Genomic DNA, 16,887 nt, shown 5'->3' with positions numbered 1-16,887 from the left:
TCTTTTTCTCCTTTCACACTCCTTGAACGTTGCCAAGGCACATCACCAGGCATGTATTTGGGATTTTATATCCCATAATATTTGATATAATTTCACCAATGTTTTCCCAGTTTAACCTGATCTTTGCACTGTTACAGAAAGTATGAGCACGATCAGCCTCCGTGTTCCCAGTTCTGATTTTTGATATGATTATGAATTGCTGCCACATCGTCAGTTTGACTGAATATTTGCATAACAAAGTGCTTGTACTGGTGTTTCTAAAGTTCAATAACTGAATACTTGGGGAAGATTTTGAATCAGTTGAATTTTTTTCTATAATTTATAGTCATAACAAATAAGTGATATTTGGAATTTTGTAAAAAAAAAAAAGAAAAACGCATAATTTGCAACTTTAATCATGAGAATCTTCAAATTCTTGTGCATTTTCTGTTAATTGACTTAATATAGAGTGAGTTCCGCCATGTTGAGCTCTTTCATGGCGTAGTTTTATATGAATGGATCTCCTCACAGATCTTAGTGGCACCTAAACCACATGCTGTAACTCGTCTTTTCCGCTCACACTTCCGGGGAAATTTACATTTAGCAGACTTACTGCAGCTACTTCTGTATGTGTGTGTGTGTGCTCGTGCACGTGAATATTTATAACTATTCATAACCTGCTTTGGCTGCTTGATTTGTTTTTCAAACTTAGATTACAGCCATGACTGTTTGCATGTTGAAATAGTGTAAATGACTAAAGCAGTGACATTTGGCTGAAATGTTATGGCAGTGGTGAAATGTCCAACGTGTGTGTGAGTAAGAGCTTGACTGGGTCACTGTGGAAAAACAAAGGAAACGCAGTTATCTGTCCTTGATAAGCAACGCAAACAAAAAAAAACTGCCTTCGAATCATTTCAGAAAAAAGGAGGGGTTAAAATACAGTCAGCTACAGTACGTTTGATATTTTGAAGTTTAATAAAAATGAGTAAATATGCCTTGAGGATTTGTTATCTTATCCTTACTGCTGAAAACATTAATTTTGTCCTTTAATTATCTTAAATCAGCCTCTGTCATGCAAAACTATCAGACGTGACTGTGGGAGGGTGTGTGTGTCTACAGCAGCAGAAGAAAACTGTTTATCTCATCAACCTGCTGTTTTTTGAGCCATAGAATTCACTTTTTTGTATTTTTCAATCATACACTCCTCTTTGGACCCATTTAGCTTACATCTGTCTTCCATAAAAACAAATCACTGCCTGTGCACAGCTGATAGACTAAATCATCGTTGTGTAAACTCATTTGACAATGGTTTGACAGACATTCATTCATATTTACAGCTTTAATCAAAGTAGTGTAGATAACTACATTTAAAAAACACACAAAAAAGCCCCCGTACAATCATTTGTCTTTTTGTTTAGTTTAAATTATTAGTCAGCCTCATAATAGATGATTCAGACAAACGCACAGTTCTGACTGGTAAGTGTTTCTCTAATGACAAATAAAAGAGGCGAGACACCGTCAAACTCAAACAGGTTTTGTTGTCTCCAGTTTAATACATAACCAGCATGTTATTTTTATCACTTGCATCACTTTATGCACCCTGATTATTTTGATCCTGTGCACATCCTATCAAGCGACACTTCCTGCTATTGTCAAACAAGCAGCTACACACAATCTGTCGCGCTCTTTGCCTCCGTGAAACACACACACACACACACACACACACACACGGTTTTGCATTCTTTGTGTGGACACTCATAGACATAATACATTCCCTAGCACCTAACCTTAAGCATCCGAACTAAATGCCTAACCCTAACCCTAAAACCAGGTCTTAATGTCCATAAAAAGCCCTTCAAAAATACGAAGACCAGCCAAAATGTCCTCACAAGGTCATAATGTCCTCACAAAGACACACACACGTGCAGCCCTTGTGCAGGTTTTCTTCTTAGGACAAAGCATTGACTTTTCATTCATTTGGACGGCCTAAACAATGAGGTTCTGCCTCATTAGGACCAGATTCTGGACTCCACAAGGACGACTGGTCCTGACAAGGTCAGAGTTTATGCCACAAAAGGTCCTGAAGAGGAGACAAATACAAGTTTACACACACACACACCTCTTCCCCTGCTCTGAGGTTGTGGTGCAGGGGCAGCAGTGACACAAAAGTTACAGTGGGGTGATAGGGCGACTGTTTTCTCTGAAAAAAAGACAGAGAGAAAGAAATCGAGAGAGAGAGAGTGAATTCTTAAGAAAACAGAGAGAGCGAGAGAGAGAGAGAGAGAGAGAGCTGAGAGGAAGTGCAAGAGAGGAAAGTGAGAGGGAGCCCGTTGTGTCTAGCATTTGACTCTTGACTCTCCCTCTGTGTGTGTGTGTGTGTTAGAGCAGAGCCGGGCTCCAGCGCTGTAGGATCTATCTTCTCCCTGAGCCTCCCGGTGTCTCTTCTGATCACTGCCTCTGTGACTGACTGAGCTGCTGTGGAACCTCTCACTGGATGTGTCAGCGCCCACAACTGGTAGGACACGCTGCACATTTGCAAATGTATAGAATTCACACGTACGTGTGTGTAGATCACGCTTTTCTTGTTTGGTTCCTGTCGCCCGAGCTGATGGCCGTGGCTGCAGATGTTGGCACGGTTCTTGCTCCTATTACAGATTCTTGGTTTTTTGGTTAATCATGGGTCTTCAGTGTGTCCTGTTATTATGGTCAGCTTTCAGTTGGCTGCAGCTGTGAGAAGCTTGGGTTTGTTTTCACCTACACATTATTAGAACTCTGTGAAGACATACAGTGGTCAGCAACGGTGGAAAGAAGAAGATCATGTGTTGTTTTATTTGTTTGGGTCTTGAACTGTTGTTTCTCAGGACGGGGAAGTCGGGATGTCGGGGAATTGCAGACCCAGTCACCCCTGGACAGCGGCTCTGTCCATGAAAAAGTATTAGAGTGCAAAGAATGAGGAGGCGCACATCAACAGTCCTTCACTGCGGTGTTGTAGGAGACACGCAGAGGTTTCATTCTCACAGTCAGACGTAACAAAAGTGTCTCTTCCTAATCTTAAATACATCCACCTTTAAGGAAAAGACTCATGATTTTTATAAATCTCTATCCAAGCTGATACTGATAGCTGAAAACCACATTATTATAAAGCAGATAAACAGTTTATGGAGTCCACTCTATAGCAGGTTTAGCTTTTCTTTCTCTTTTTTTTTGACCTCATCCTTCCTTATTTTTGTGCTCTGCACATAAATCATGCTGCATCAGATAAAAATGCTGGCCTCAGCTTTTCTTTGCTCTCTTGCCCAAAAACACTAAACGTTTGCTCTATTTTTACCCTCCGGTGCTGCTCCATTTTTAGAGACGTGGATTTGGGGACAATAAATCACACTTTCACAGTGCTGTGTCCTCTCTGAAAATAATAAAGTTCAGCAGTGATTTAAAACTCTGCTCAACTAAAAAAAAAATTATAATAATACAAATCCTCAGACAGATGCTACACGCTGTCCATATTTATGTATGATGGTTTTATACATTCCAGGAATTCACGGGTTCAGCATAAAGCCCACATTACTCCATAATCGAATTTATAGATGACACATGTTTTCCAGTCCATCCGTTTAACAAAATTTGTAGAAATCTCAGTTAAAACCGCAACGGGTAACTTTTAAATATAAATATCTGTTATATTCAACTATTGTCAAACGGTTGAATTCAACACACACAGAACTGTCTCTCTCTCTGTCTGTGTCAAGATGGACTGAGTGGAAACACAAAGAAACACCCGGGAAAAGATTTAGCCACATACAAATAAAAGAGGCAGAATAATAACATCAACAATAACAAAAATCACTACATTTCTCAGTAAATGAATGAATGTTATAAAATACAAGTATCTTAGCAGAAAATGACTTTGGTAGAAGTTAAAGTCACTTTTTTTATGATATTATGTAAGTAAAAGTCTTAAAGTATATGACATTTACTGTACTTAAGTATCAAAAGTCATGTTCTGAAGTAAAATGTACTTAGGTTTTTTTGAAAGTAAAATTATTAAAAAGGTGGAGGTTAGGGTTCATGTGGTAGCTCAGTGGAAGGGTGAGTTGTCTTTCGGTTAGAAGGCTGTGGGTTCAATTCCTGGCTCTGCTAGTCTATATGTGTCCTTGAGCAAGACACTTAACCTCGTGTTGAAGCTTGTGAATGGGTAATGAAAGATGTGTGAATGAGTGAATGGCAAAACTGTAGTGTAAAGCAGTTAATCAAGAGTATATACAGACCACTACCAACTCTTCTTCTTCTGATTTTATTTGGTAGTAACGAGTAGCAAAGATAGTTAGAGGAAATGGAGTAAAAGTAAGTAAGTGGCTTGAAATATAAACAACAAAGTAAAGTACACATACATGAATGTTGTACCTAAGTACAGTAACAAAGAAATTTGCTACAAACAATTTGCTACATTACAACACTGCTAATAATCCATTTTTTACTGACACTTGTGAAATAAACGTAATAATAATAAACAAACGCAGAATCAATCAAACAACAAAATCACCAAAAGTTACCTCGTGCAGCTTAACAAATAAGATTATGTATATTCCACTGATTTATTCGAGCAGAAATCTGCTGGTTCTAAGGGTAAAGGTGAAATATTCTATGGTCTAACTTTATTTGGATTAGTTTAAGATGAAACGTTTAAAAATGTGATATATGTGACAAAGTTATGGGGGGACCTAATAAACGTCTGGTGCAAAGTGTGAATTCCAAGCAGCCACACTGTATAAAGACCTGCATAAACCTGAGCATCTGTGTTGCTGTCACTGTGATAAATCATCAGACTATGGGTTTGTTTGGTTTGTAAAGGTCGAGGAGCAGGAGGTTAAGAGGCCACAGTTAGCTGGAAGTGGTCCTCGGGGGACATAACTTTCCCTCTGTCTCGGGGTCACTGACTCAAGCTTCGTCTCTAACGGGAGTCACAGTGTCAGGACGTCTAAATCAAGCCGAGTCGGTGTCAGCGCAGGGAGGGAAAATGAAGTTGTGTGTGTTTCAGTCCAAATCAGCAACAGTTGTCTTGCCTTCTCTTGGGTTTTGTCAGTCCAATCAAAATGTAAATGTATCTTTTGTTTTCAATTACCAAACTGACTCTTGGATTCGCACTCATCCATGACATTTTCCAAGCTGTCGAGGGACAATGCGGTAACTTGGCTGCGCAGCGATCCAAAACAGATCACCTCTCATTAAGTGTGGTCTGAAGAGGGTTTTTCATGACAGCACGAGCTGCCAGCTGAGGCACAGAGGAGGAGGAGAGAGGAACTCAAGACGAGCGTCTGATGTGAGCCATGAAACCATCACCCACTGTCCTCTCTTACACCTGAACAAGCTGCTGTTTGGGTTCGGACAACAAACAATAGATGCAGTCTTTTATCTGAGCACCACCCCCTAGTGGAAAGTTATTTTTACTGCAATAATCTGATCTGCCAGAGGAGAGGATAATTGGAACGATCACACAAGACAGTTTAATTGTACAGAGAAATATAGTCAGAGGTGGACGTAGCTGACAGACAGACAGACATCAGACAGACAGAGAGAGATGGATAGATAGATAGAGGTTGGGAGGAAGGAAAGTAGGTAGGTCAGACAGTCAGTCGGTCGGTCGGGAAGGAGGGAAGGAAGGTTGGGAGGTAGGTAGGTAGGTCAGTCGGGAGGAAGGAAGGAAGGTTGGGAGGTAGGTAGGTAGGTCAGTCGGGAGGAAGGAAGGAAGGTTGGGAGGTAGGCAGGTAGGTCAGTCAGGAGGAAGGAAGGAAGGTTGGTAGGTGGGCAGGTAGACAGGCAGGCAGGGGAGGAGGTTGGGAGGAAGGATGGGAAGGAAGGGAAGGTTGGGAGGTAGGTTGGCTGGCAGGGAAGTCGCGAGGAAGGATGGGAAGGAAGGAAGGAAGGAAGAAAGGAAGGTATGCAGGCAGGGAGGTAGTTAAAGGAAGGTAGATTAGGAGGAAGGAAGGTAGGTAGGTCACCAAATAACAAACATTTAGGACATTTATCCCAGATAGATGTGATGTGATAATGAAATGCATCCTGACTTTATCAGTATGATATTTTAATTCTTAAACACTAAATGACACTAAATGACCTTATTCAGAAGTTTTTAAAGACTCATCACAGACACAGTTCAAACACCGCGTGCGAGATGTTGTGATCATTTTCCGCTCGTGTGCACGCGAGTGTGAAGGCGTCGTGAGTCGATCATTTCCAGCATCACAGTCATTTTCCAAAGAAACTACAGGCGAGCGAGAGCGCTGAGCGCTAGCTCTCCACCTACGTTGGCTTGCTCTTGCTCTTGGGAATGGAAAGGCTTTAGAGACAAACCACTGCTGCACATCGTCTCCAGATACTTCTCGTGTTCACACTTACCACAGAGCTGCTATAGGCACAGCTACGTGGGGCCTGATAGTAGAGTTCAAACGAAGAAAAAAAACTGTGTATTTCAGCGACCACTAGTTTACATATGCAACTGAACCTGAATTTCACTTACAAGGCAACAAGTTTTTGTGGAATTTTACCAGAATAGTTCTACACCAGAATAGTCATGAAGGTCATTTTGAACCTTCATTTGCATATTATTTAGAATACTGAATATTTTAATATTACATTTAGATTCTAATCAGTGTGAAAATAAATAATCAAGCACAGAATTGTCTGTTGCAATAACAAATAATGATGAATATTATTATTATTATGATTATATTATTCTCCTTAGGAAGAATGAAACTATCATTCCTCCTTAAATCTTAGGACATGATCGCTCACAAAAACATAAACAAATATGCATTTTAAAATCATTTATAGACACTTTTTAAACTTGTATACTTGTATAAAAATAGCCGAAACAGTCAGTGTGACAACTGCAGAGAAAGTCTGTGAGAACTGACTTAGCTGCAGGAAAATTAACTTCGTGAGACAATTTTTTTTAGTGGGATGCTGGAAAAATAATTATGAAAATAGCATGATGTTAATTTCTAATGAAGGCAATGCTCATTCAGCTTTCTCTTTTTATATTCCGCTTTAAGTTATGATGTAGAGCTGTCTTTCATATTTGATTATTTTTTAACAAGAAAATATTGAGGATATGATGATTATACAGCTTTGGCTCTTTTGTCATGTGCCATTAATTCTGAGGAGTCTCCCTTTTTTTTTTTACTGTAGAGAAACACGGTCATTCCCAGAGACTGTCGGGACTCACATGAATCACAGGAGAGTTTTAGGAAATGTTTTTTCCAGATTTTACTGTCGAGCCTAGTTATTTAAGACAAGTTGTGGTTGATTTATCAAACATTTATCCCTTAGAAGTTGCTTTTTTTTTACTCATTAAAAATCATGCCGTGTTAGAGAATGGGCAGTAAAAACAGACAAAGAAGTGATATTATGCACAAATTTGCTCTTGATTTTGATAAGATACTTGTACTTTTACTCAAGTTTCTTTTTAGGTACTTTTATACAAGACACATTTACATACATTACGTACCGCAGCTTTAAATATGACTAAAGTAAAGTACTTCTTACAAGACTGCCTACATACACGTTAAAAAAAGCTTCTTGTTTGTGGATCTCCAGCCATGTGTTTTGATAACATCACAGCTTCGATGAGTCACAATAATGCTGTGGCATTAGTGTCACTGACTCCTCACTATCTCACAAACACATTATCCACTTCAAACTGTCAGTACCCGAGAGAATAATTACACCGCATGCTAATTGTTTGAGCATGTCTATTGCTCCCAGCAGACATGCCAGTGTTGGCTTTCGCCTCTTTGTGCATCTCAATTATCCACACCACCCCACCCCTTCCCCACTCTCAATTCACTGTTCCGCTCTCCCTATCTGTGTTTGACTCCCTCCTTTTATTCTCTTTGGCAATCTGCCGCGCAACTGCTGCTCCCTCCATCAACGTATTGCCTGACTGCATTCTTCTCATTCCTACTGGCTTCCTGTAACTGGAAGAGGAGAGAGCCCTACTGGCCACAAAACTCCACCTTGGAGTCCTACCCTTGTGTGCCATATGTGTCTTTTCAATTCCTCTCTGCTCTGGCCTTCACTTTTGTAAAAATCCTTGCCTATAAAATCAAATCCCCATGAGCGTCTGCTGGAGTCTTTTCCACAGCGACTTTAACCGATGCTTGCATTGCACGGAAACGTGAAGGTGTTTGAAGTCTCTCTCTCTCTCTCTCTGCAGAGTTCACTTTATTCTCTGACTCAAAGTCTAAATAGTTTACAAAAAAATGGCACAAATATGAGAAAAGAGAAAAATAAAAACCGACATAAAAGACTATAAAATGATACCAATGTTTGCACATGTGCAGAAGAGCTTTAAAAGTGCTCACTCCTGGTTTACAGAATAAATCAGTTGCATTGCTGCACCACAGTGTCTGAAGCAATATCTGGAAACAATCATTACAGGCAATCTGACGTAGTGGTTGTGTCTTACTTCAAATTTATGTGAATATGTTTTAAAGTATAAAATGACATTTTAAGTGATTTACCAGACATAGGAAATCATTTGTTGCTACATTTTGCACATATTTGCTCTTGTCGCAATTTGTATTGTGATTTGTGTCATGATAGTTACTTATCTTGAAAAAGTGAGTACCCATATAGCAAAGTTTTGGAAACACTGGTAGAGAAGGAATGTTCTAAACATGTTCAGAGCATGTATTAAACTTTCCTGCCAACGCATCACACAATCTTTGTAATTTATATCTGTGAAAATCATTACACTCTCTTTAGCATTATATGTCGCATCATATTTAAAGCTGCAGTATGTAACGTGCAATGTTGCCGCTGCCTCTGTCTTTCTTGACGTAGAACTTCCTGTGTGCAGTCCTATATGAAGTACCTAAAAGGGTAAAGTAAAAGTAAAGTAGAGTAAAAGTACTTGTGCGGAAAAAGTGCGGAGTTAGGATTGAGCCATGGTAGTTCAGTGGTAGGGCGAGTTGTCTTTTAACTGGAAGGTTGTAGGTTAAATTCCTGGCTCTGCTAGTCTATATGTGTCCTTGAGCAAGACACTTAACCCCATGTTGAAGCGTGTGAATGGGTATGAAAGATGTGAGAATGGGTGAATGGCTAAACTGTATGTGATACGTGAATGAGGTACTTAAGTACGGTTACACTTCAAGACTGCTTGTGTGATACGAGTGCTGAACACTGCCTATACTGAGAAACACAGAGAGCCATGTGGAGCTGATAAGACTTCATCAGCTTTGTGAAACTCATTTGACGATACGTTTTGATTTAACTTGAATTTGTTTATGTTTTAAAAGTGAAGCACTTGAGCTTTAATCCCATCATCAGAGCATAATATATTCAGCTGTGGAGAACAGCGAGATCAGAAGTGGTTTATCATGATGGTGAAAGGAGTCATAGTTTCACTACGAACACAAAAGGTAGCAGAAAAATGTGATCCTCCTTTAATCTGCAGTGTCGAAAAATCCAGTCACTCAAACGCGTCACATGTTATGCTCATATGACGGCAGAGACTGGGGGGAGAAATCATCTGAGGGGGAGAGATAGGGAGGGAGCGCTCTATCTGACTGTGTGTTTACAGAAACACAAACCATCTACGTCAGTGCTGTTAATAAACACAGCTATTGTTTTCGTATCATATGAATTTTATTAAAAAATAAGCTTCTGACATTATAACAATACTTATTTAATATAAATAATTCAATTATTGGTTGACATTCATTTATCTTGGTTCATTTTCAATAGACAAAAAAAACTATCCATCTGAATTCTCAGCTAAATCTTATTCAAACTCGTCCTTCTTTCAACAAATAAACTGTTAGCTTGTAGTTTTGACTACAAGCTATTTTCATTTCAGACTTGAATTTGTTAATAGTATACTGCACTGTTAAAGGCCCAGTGATTAAAATGTATGTCAAATTGTTTTCATGTGACAAAATATGCTACTGGTTCCTTAAAAGTGTATATATAATGTTCTTACACAGTTTTTACCGCAATGGTTTAACATTTTAGAACAAATATTGACTCAGCAGACTGACAGACAATTATTTCTAACATTTGTCCATATCTTTGGTTTTTCCAAGTATGAAGGATACTTGGAGGAAATCGTTTTTTGTTTTTTTTGCTTTGTATATAGTTTGTACTGTATTGTCATCTGTTGTTAGTTGGAGTTACTGAATACATTTTTTGCAATTTAGTTTATTATCTTATGATAAAACTGTTGGAAGTGAGTGAATATTAGTTGAATGTTACCCTGGGAGCAGCATCTGTAGCTGGAAGAAGCCTTGCCTCATGTTTTGGTCAAAATAGCCTGCTGGGAAATTCAATTTGCTTTTACATATCTCAAATTAAACAGGCAGCAGTCGACCTTGTGACTCAGGGATGGATTTAAACTCTGCAAACTGCAAAGTCACCAGGGAAAAGACATCATGTTGTTGAAAATAAAGTGTCTTCAGTTTTCCTAAATCAGAGGAATCTGTGACTTTTAGGCACACAAATGAACTGAACAGTAGCAACAACAACAAATCTGTTCACTCATAGGAACAGGGTCAGATCTGCATCATGTGAAGTAAACGTCTCACTTGGGCTCAGTAGTAAAGTTTCCTCCAGAATTGATCCTCACAGCCTACTACTGCCACACACACATGTTTGCACTTCATTCATACACTCATAGACATAATGGAGTCCCTCGCCCCTTACCCTAACCTTAACCATCACAACTAAATACTTAACCCTAACCTTTACCCTAACCTAAACCCAATTATAACCCTAACCTTAAAACCAGGTCTTAATGCTCCAAAAGCCCTTTAAAGATGTTAGGACCCGCCAAAATGTCCTCACTTTGCCAAAATTAGGACATTCATTCTGTAGGGATTATACGATTTGTGATTTGTGAAAAGGTCCACAAGAGGCAACAAATACAAGACACACACACACACACACACACACAGAGAGAGAGAGAGAGAGAGAGAGAGAGAGTCTGGTTTCCATGACTTCAGATGACATAACATTGACTTACATTCATTTCCTGGACAGTTGTGCTTCAACTTAACTTTAACCACAACTACTATTAGCCTAACCTTAACCTTAAACCTAACCTCATCCCAATCGTTTACTTTATGAAGACCTGCTTTTTGTCCCCATAGGGAAGACAAGTCCCCATAATGTGAGTGTGTTACCAGATTTAGGTCCCCACAACATGATAATACCTGGAACACACACACATGTACTCAGCTGAGTTCAGCAGATGGAGCCCTCACACCAGCAGCACACACACACACACACACACGGATGAAAAGTGAGACTGTGCAGGTCTTATCAGCAGTTTCACCACCGTCACACACACACACACACCCTCAGCTCTCAGTCAGTGATGGTTCAGTCTCATCTTCACTCAAACATTTCCAGCTTCGCTTCAGACAGCTGTGACAGCGGCGCGCGCTGACGGTTGGACACAACACAACGTGCCGAGGACAGGACACACACTGTGGGTGGACCACGCGCGCTGTGAGGAGACCTCCTCTCTTTTCTTGGACTTGTTGTCGCCGCTTTTTAAACGGACTCACTTCACACGGTTCTCGGGCTAAAGTTAATGAAACTACGGCGCTTTTGAGCTGCACCTCAGTAAAGGTAGGCTATGGTGATTTTTTTTTTAAACGCGTACTGTGACGTAGCTGTAAAAGAGGTAGAAAGTTGTAGCTACTGTGAAAGAGAAACACAAACGCTTTATTCCAGTAAGGGTTTATAACTGTTTCCTCTCTGTGGTTTTGTAGCTGCAGTAATTAATGTCACAGAGGACAAGTGTGTTTTCTGTATGTGTAAATTTGTAAATTTCAACCGAGTCCGTGTTATCTTTCCTCTGGCTTGTGTCCAAACACTGAGCAGGTGTAAAAGCCCACCTGGCTGAGATTCTCTATGGTGCTTTGAATGGTCTTTTCCTAACTAAACCTTTTTACTACATCACCAAAACACAGCATTAAAAATATTTACCACTATGGAGGATTACCTCATGAGATACCCTCAAAAATAATAATTATGCCTCAATGCAAGGATGAGAACATAAACGTATTATGTGGATTACTGAAACACAAACATATTAGCTACTTAACTTGCACAAGCACCTAAAGCTGCACAATTGATCACAAAATAATCCTCATGATTTCTCAAATTGACAATTAAACCTTACCTTTTATAAAGTATATCACAATCACAATACATTTTTTTGACTATACGCAGCTCTAATATTCAGTATAACAAAAATTTAAATGATTAAATTGTTTGAAATTGCAACGGTAAATTGTTCCGCTCCACTCCACACATTAAAAGAGAAACAGAGAACAGGAAAATAATGTATATTTTAATCACAGTACATGTGCGTCAGACACTGCTCTCTGAATAAATGCCTAATGGACCGTGTAACAGTAGATGTCCTGCTAATGATCCTAATCTGACAGACAACAGGTCTATTTGGAGGTGATAAACAAGACAAATTGTTGTGCAATTATAGTGTTAAGGCCTCATTGTGCCGTGTGTAAGTGTAGAATTTCCTACTGTGTGTATTTTTGCCCATAACGTCATTGAAAAGTTTGACTCATTCACTTACTGGGCAACAAATGCTCGGTTGTTTGATTGGCCGTGGTGTGGGCAGCTGTGTTTGACTGTGTGTGTGCTGTATTATGACAGAAGCTGTAAAAATTGTTAGATCCCACCCAGTCCCTAGAAAATAAAAACACACACACATGCAGCAGCAGCAGCAGCAGCAGCCATGTGTGGAATAAAGTTCTCATGTGTCCAGGTTCCCTCTCTGGACAGGATGAGGTCATTGCCTCATTGATGTTGTAGGTATACAGTTACATTAGTTTCATGTGGGCCGTGCCAAAGGAATCGACACCACCTACATTCTTTCCCTCCTTCCTTCTTTTATTTTTTCCCATTATCTTTTCAGATCAGCAAATAATCATTTACTTTGAATGTGTACGTCTGCGCAAAAGACTGACAGTACAGCAGTATCCAGGACATCACTCTTTTTTAAGAAAATATTAATAAAAGATTAACCAAGGGACCTATTTAAATGATCTATAGCGGCACAAGTGCATTAGGACGTGTCCGACTCCACTGTTGCTTGTTACACAGCATGTAATCTCTGTGTAAAGTGAGGCACAAGGCATGCATTTAGTGTCTGTTATTCAGGTCATAACATCAAGTGTCATTCCCTTTAAAAGCCTGTGTCTGTAGGAATCTGGAGAAATGAAGGATCGTGTAGGTGAAGGGTTGTGAGGGTTTTCTGTACGGTATCTTTTGCATTTCCATTAGGAATCTTACCAAAATAACTGGCCCCAACTGTTCTATTTTTTGGTACCCAGAAAAAGTAACTCCCCTGCGAGCAGAGTTTCTTCAACACTCACAGTCTATTCTCATACAAAGTCTGGCGTCTTGTTGAGACAAACAGCCACAAACTGAGCGGCAAAGAAACAAGCTGCTCTGTTATTGTGCGCCGTGTTGTTGCATTCAGTGTTGCAGTTTGTTGTCGGCGCATCGGTAGGTGCATCTAATGTGCCATTTAAATTATCATAAAAATACTGTGCCATAGATTTTAGACGTTCTGCTGCCTCGAGATAGCAATGAGCCAACAAAGCACATGACCACACCTCGTTTTAAGAACCCATGGGTGCACTGATGGGCGTAATTGCAAACAGTGTGGGCCCTGGGCATCATAATGGCAACTGTGGCAGGAGGAAACTAACCTCCCGCTTCTAATTACTGATAGTTAACCAGGTTATCTTTTCAGCTCTGACTGGGACACACGTTCTTAACGGTCTTTAACCTAAAACAACAATGCCGTTGTTGTTGTATTTTCACATTGCAAGCTCTATGGATGACTGAGGTGAGCAGTGAGGGACCTTCCACAACTTCTGAGTGATTCATCGATACATTTCCAGTAAGAAGCACAACAGAGTCATACTTAACTCTTAGGCCATCATCAAGTATCCACTTTGGGCAGCAGCAGAGTACATTATTTGTGAACGTGAATATCAATCCTTTCCCAAGGCTGATAACCTTTAAAAGTCCCCAGTGCTTTCCCACTGTGAGCCACAGCACTGCGCTGACAATAGGGACAGTGTTCTGGACCAGTCAGCGCTCCAGATCACATTTCCTGTTCCTGATTTAAGATCAACTCAGCTGACTACTGATACACTCTGCTCCTCCAAAAGAAATGCATCCCTCTGCATCATGCAAGTGCATGTGTTGTTTTTTTTGTAAGGCAAAAAGATGGAGATTGTTAGTCAAATCAAGGGTAAAAAGAAAGACAGTAAGTTTATCTAAACCAGCCGTAAAACACAAGACAGTAACCTTATTCTTGCTGACAGCAGGCTGTATGTGAAACAAAGAGGACCTTCTGTGTACATAACCCTCTCACCCACTGTGTAATAATAGACAGTGATATAGTGCAGAGACATTATGTGAGTTAAAGGAAGAACTGGGCATGAGAACCTGAGTTACCATTTGTTATGAAATCGGCCAGCGCTACTTTCAAATAGGGCTGAAGGATTTTGAATAAATATCTAATTGCGATTATTTTGACTGACTGTGATATTTGTGCAGATTCATGAGAAACAAAGATGTTTTCTTCAGTCTGTCGGAACAATATTTAATCTAAAATGGTCATTTGACAAACATTTGGGCTTAAAGAAATACTGAATGTGTGCATCTTCACCAGTGCCACGACTAGATTTGATGATGGTCATCATGTCAACGATTCAATTTGATTCCTTTTGACTGCTTTTATATCACAAACAGTCACTTCTTCTTCCACATCTCCGTGGAAATCTTTAGTATCTGAAAAAAATTGTATTGCTGGAAAGAAAAATATTTTTTTTACAGAAGTGGAGGAAACCGCTGGAATCTCAGGGATTAACGTGGGTAGTCTAGTCTCTGTGGACAAAATCCAGAAGTGAGAAAACCAAGTATGAAGCAGACATGTGTCAACATTATTTATTATTTGACCACGTTGTTGCATTCTGGTTTTTTTGTTCTTCTCTTTTTCTTTTTTTGGACTATGTCTTGTATGTCATGACTCATTTTGTGTATATGTCTCATTAAAAGCATGACCTCAAATATGAATTTAAACTTAAACTTACAGATATGCAGAAGCAGATCATCAACAACAACAATCTCTAAAAGCTAAGCACTGGAACTTTAAATAGTAATTTGGACATTGATTACCATGGCAACAGTACAATCCTCAAAGCTTTGACTCATTGGGGTCAACCTTATTTTGTTCTCAAGCTACACAAAGTTTGATTCTCATGCCAACCTTGTGACAGAACCCTGGGCCAAAATTTCCTGTTGCTATCCTCATCCAATAAAGACGACCTTTTGCAACCCAAAGGAGAAATAATGAAACAAATTCAACAATTGTCAGTCTGTTCTGGCTGTGAGAAATCAAGCCTAGAGAAACACACTAAAAGAGCATGCAAGTTTGTGACACTCTCATCTACGCACAACTGCACAGCGAGCTGGCGACCCCTCACCTTTTTTCCGTGCCGCCTCAGGGACATGAGATCAAGAGAAGTCTTATAACTGTGTGACCTCTGACCTCCTGGTTGAAGATTGGCAGGGACAGTACAAAACAGTACTTATGGCGATGAGAGAAAGAGAGAAGACTACACGACTGAGTTCCTGCTATTATCCCGCTGACAGTCAAGTGTAGGAATGTATGTGATATAATAAGTTGTTGCTTCATAAGCCTCGACAGAAATGGAAAATGAGCTGTGTAGTGTGGATTACACGGTGGAAATGGAAGGCTGTACGGATGCCAAATCTCAGATATGATGTACTTGATCGGCTACATTTGTTTTTAGATCTTTGAAAAATATCTGGCAACTCTCTTGATAATCAAATACTTTTGAAAGCAGAAATTCCGGTTTGGTAAATCAGGATTTGTTGCTTCTCTCTGTTAGTATAGCACTGGTCTACAATGCATGTGTATAGCATTTGGATCAGAGGTAGAGTTAATATTAGTTTAAATATTTGATTTCAGAAATGTCATAAATTTGTTTCATCCAGAGTTTTATTAATATTTAGTTAATACATTATTTTAAGTGCATTACAATGCAGACACAACTTGTAGAGTGGAAAACCGACCATTGTTGTTGTTCATCATCTGTTCATTAGGTTTCTTAGTGTAACAGATGCAGAGGGTGGATTTTGGCCAACCATACTTTCAAACAGGGGCATCACATATCAACCAGTGGCTGCACTCATTTCTAAAACTTGGCATTGGCCGCAGAAAAACCTCATGTTGGTTTTGACCTCTGCTTTGGACTGTTGGCTCGACTGAACAAGCAGCTTACTTTAATCATCTATTAAAAACTATTATTACACCACAATTGATTTGCGTAGAAAAGACAGTGATTCTTTCTGCAGATCGGGACAGGTCAAGACAGGTTGTTTTTTTGTGACTCTGGCCAATTAAAACAGGTCTCATGCACACCTGGAATAACAGGTAGGCTCCAGAGGGAGGGCCGATGTTATGTCGAGTTCTACTGCCTGCTGATTTTTCCTTTGATGTGACTCAGATCAAAAACATTTCCGGGGCTGTGTGGACACCAGATTTGTGTCACTTCAGTACGGGATCCTGGATCAGATCTGATATGTGGCCATGTTATCACCTTACCTATCCCTCGTTTCAGTATCGAGTGTTTGCACAAATACGACGTTTTCTGCTGTTGCTGATGACGCATGTAAAAAGGCATATACAGTATGTGCATGTGTGCCAATTGAGAGGGCAGTCATTCAGATGCAGGACACTGGCAGTTATGGATGTGAACCATCAAATCTAAGGAACATCAGGAACATCAGTCTGTCTGTACATCACATGACTGTCGAACGGCTCGCTTGACATGCTTC

At 39.8% G+C, this 16,887-nt stretch overlaps 1 protein-coding gene across 2 annotated transcripts in view; it reads left to right on the top strand.

Annotated features, from left to right (window-relative positions):
• The first annotated feature begins 2,274 nt into the window (after positions 1 to 2,274).
• Positions 2,275 to 16,887, top strand: part of LOC122767906 (histone deacetylase 7-like) — a 53,998-nt gene continuing 39,385 nt past the window's right edge. The window contains exon 1 of one of the 2 annotated variants that reach the window (XM_044023476.1): positions 2,275 to 2,494. The gene's annotated coding sequence lies outside the window, so the exon portion shown is untranslated. Of the gene's footprint in view, positions 2,495 to 11,298; positions 11,608 to 16,887 lie in introns of those variants that run through there. The other variant, XM_044023477.1, reaches the window with a different exon arrangement.

This window comes from Solea senegalensis, linkage group LG4 (genome assembly GCF_019176455.1).
Source record: "Solea senegalensis isolate Sse05_10M linkage group LG4, IFAPA_SoseM_1, whole genome shotgun sequence".
In the NCBI taxonomy this organism is placed as follows: domain Eukaryota; kingdom Metazoa; phylum Chordata; class Actinopteri; order Pleuronectiformes; family Soleidae; genus Solea; species Solea senegalensis.
This window is presented reverse-complemented; position numbering and strand designations above follow the sequence as displayed.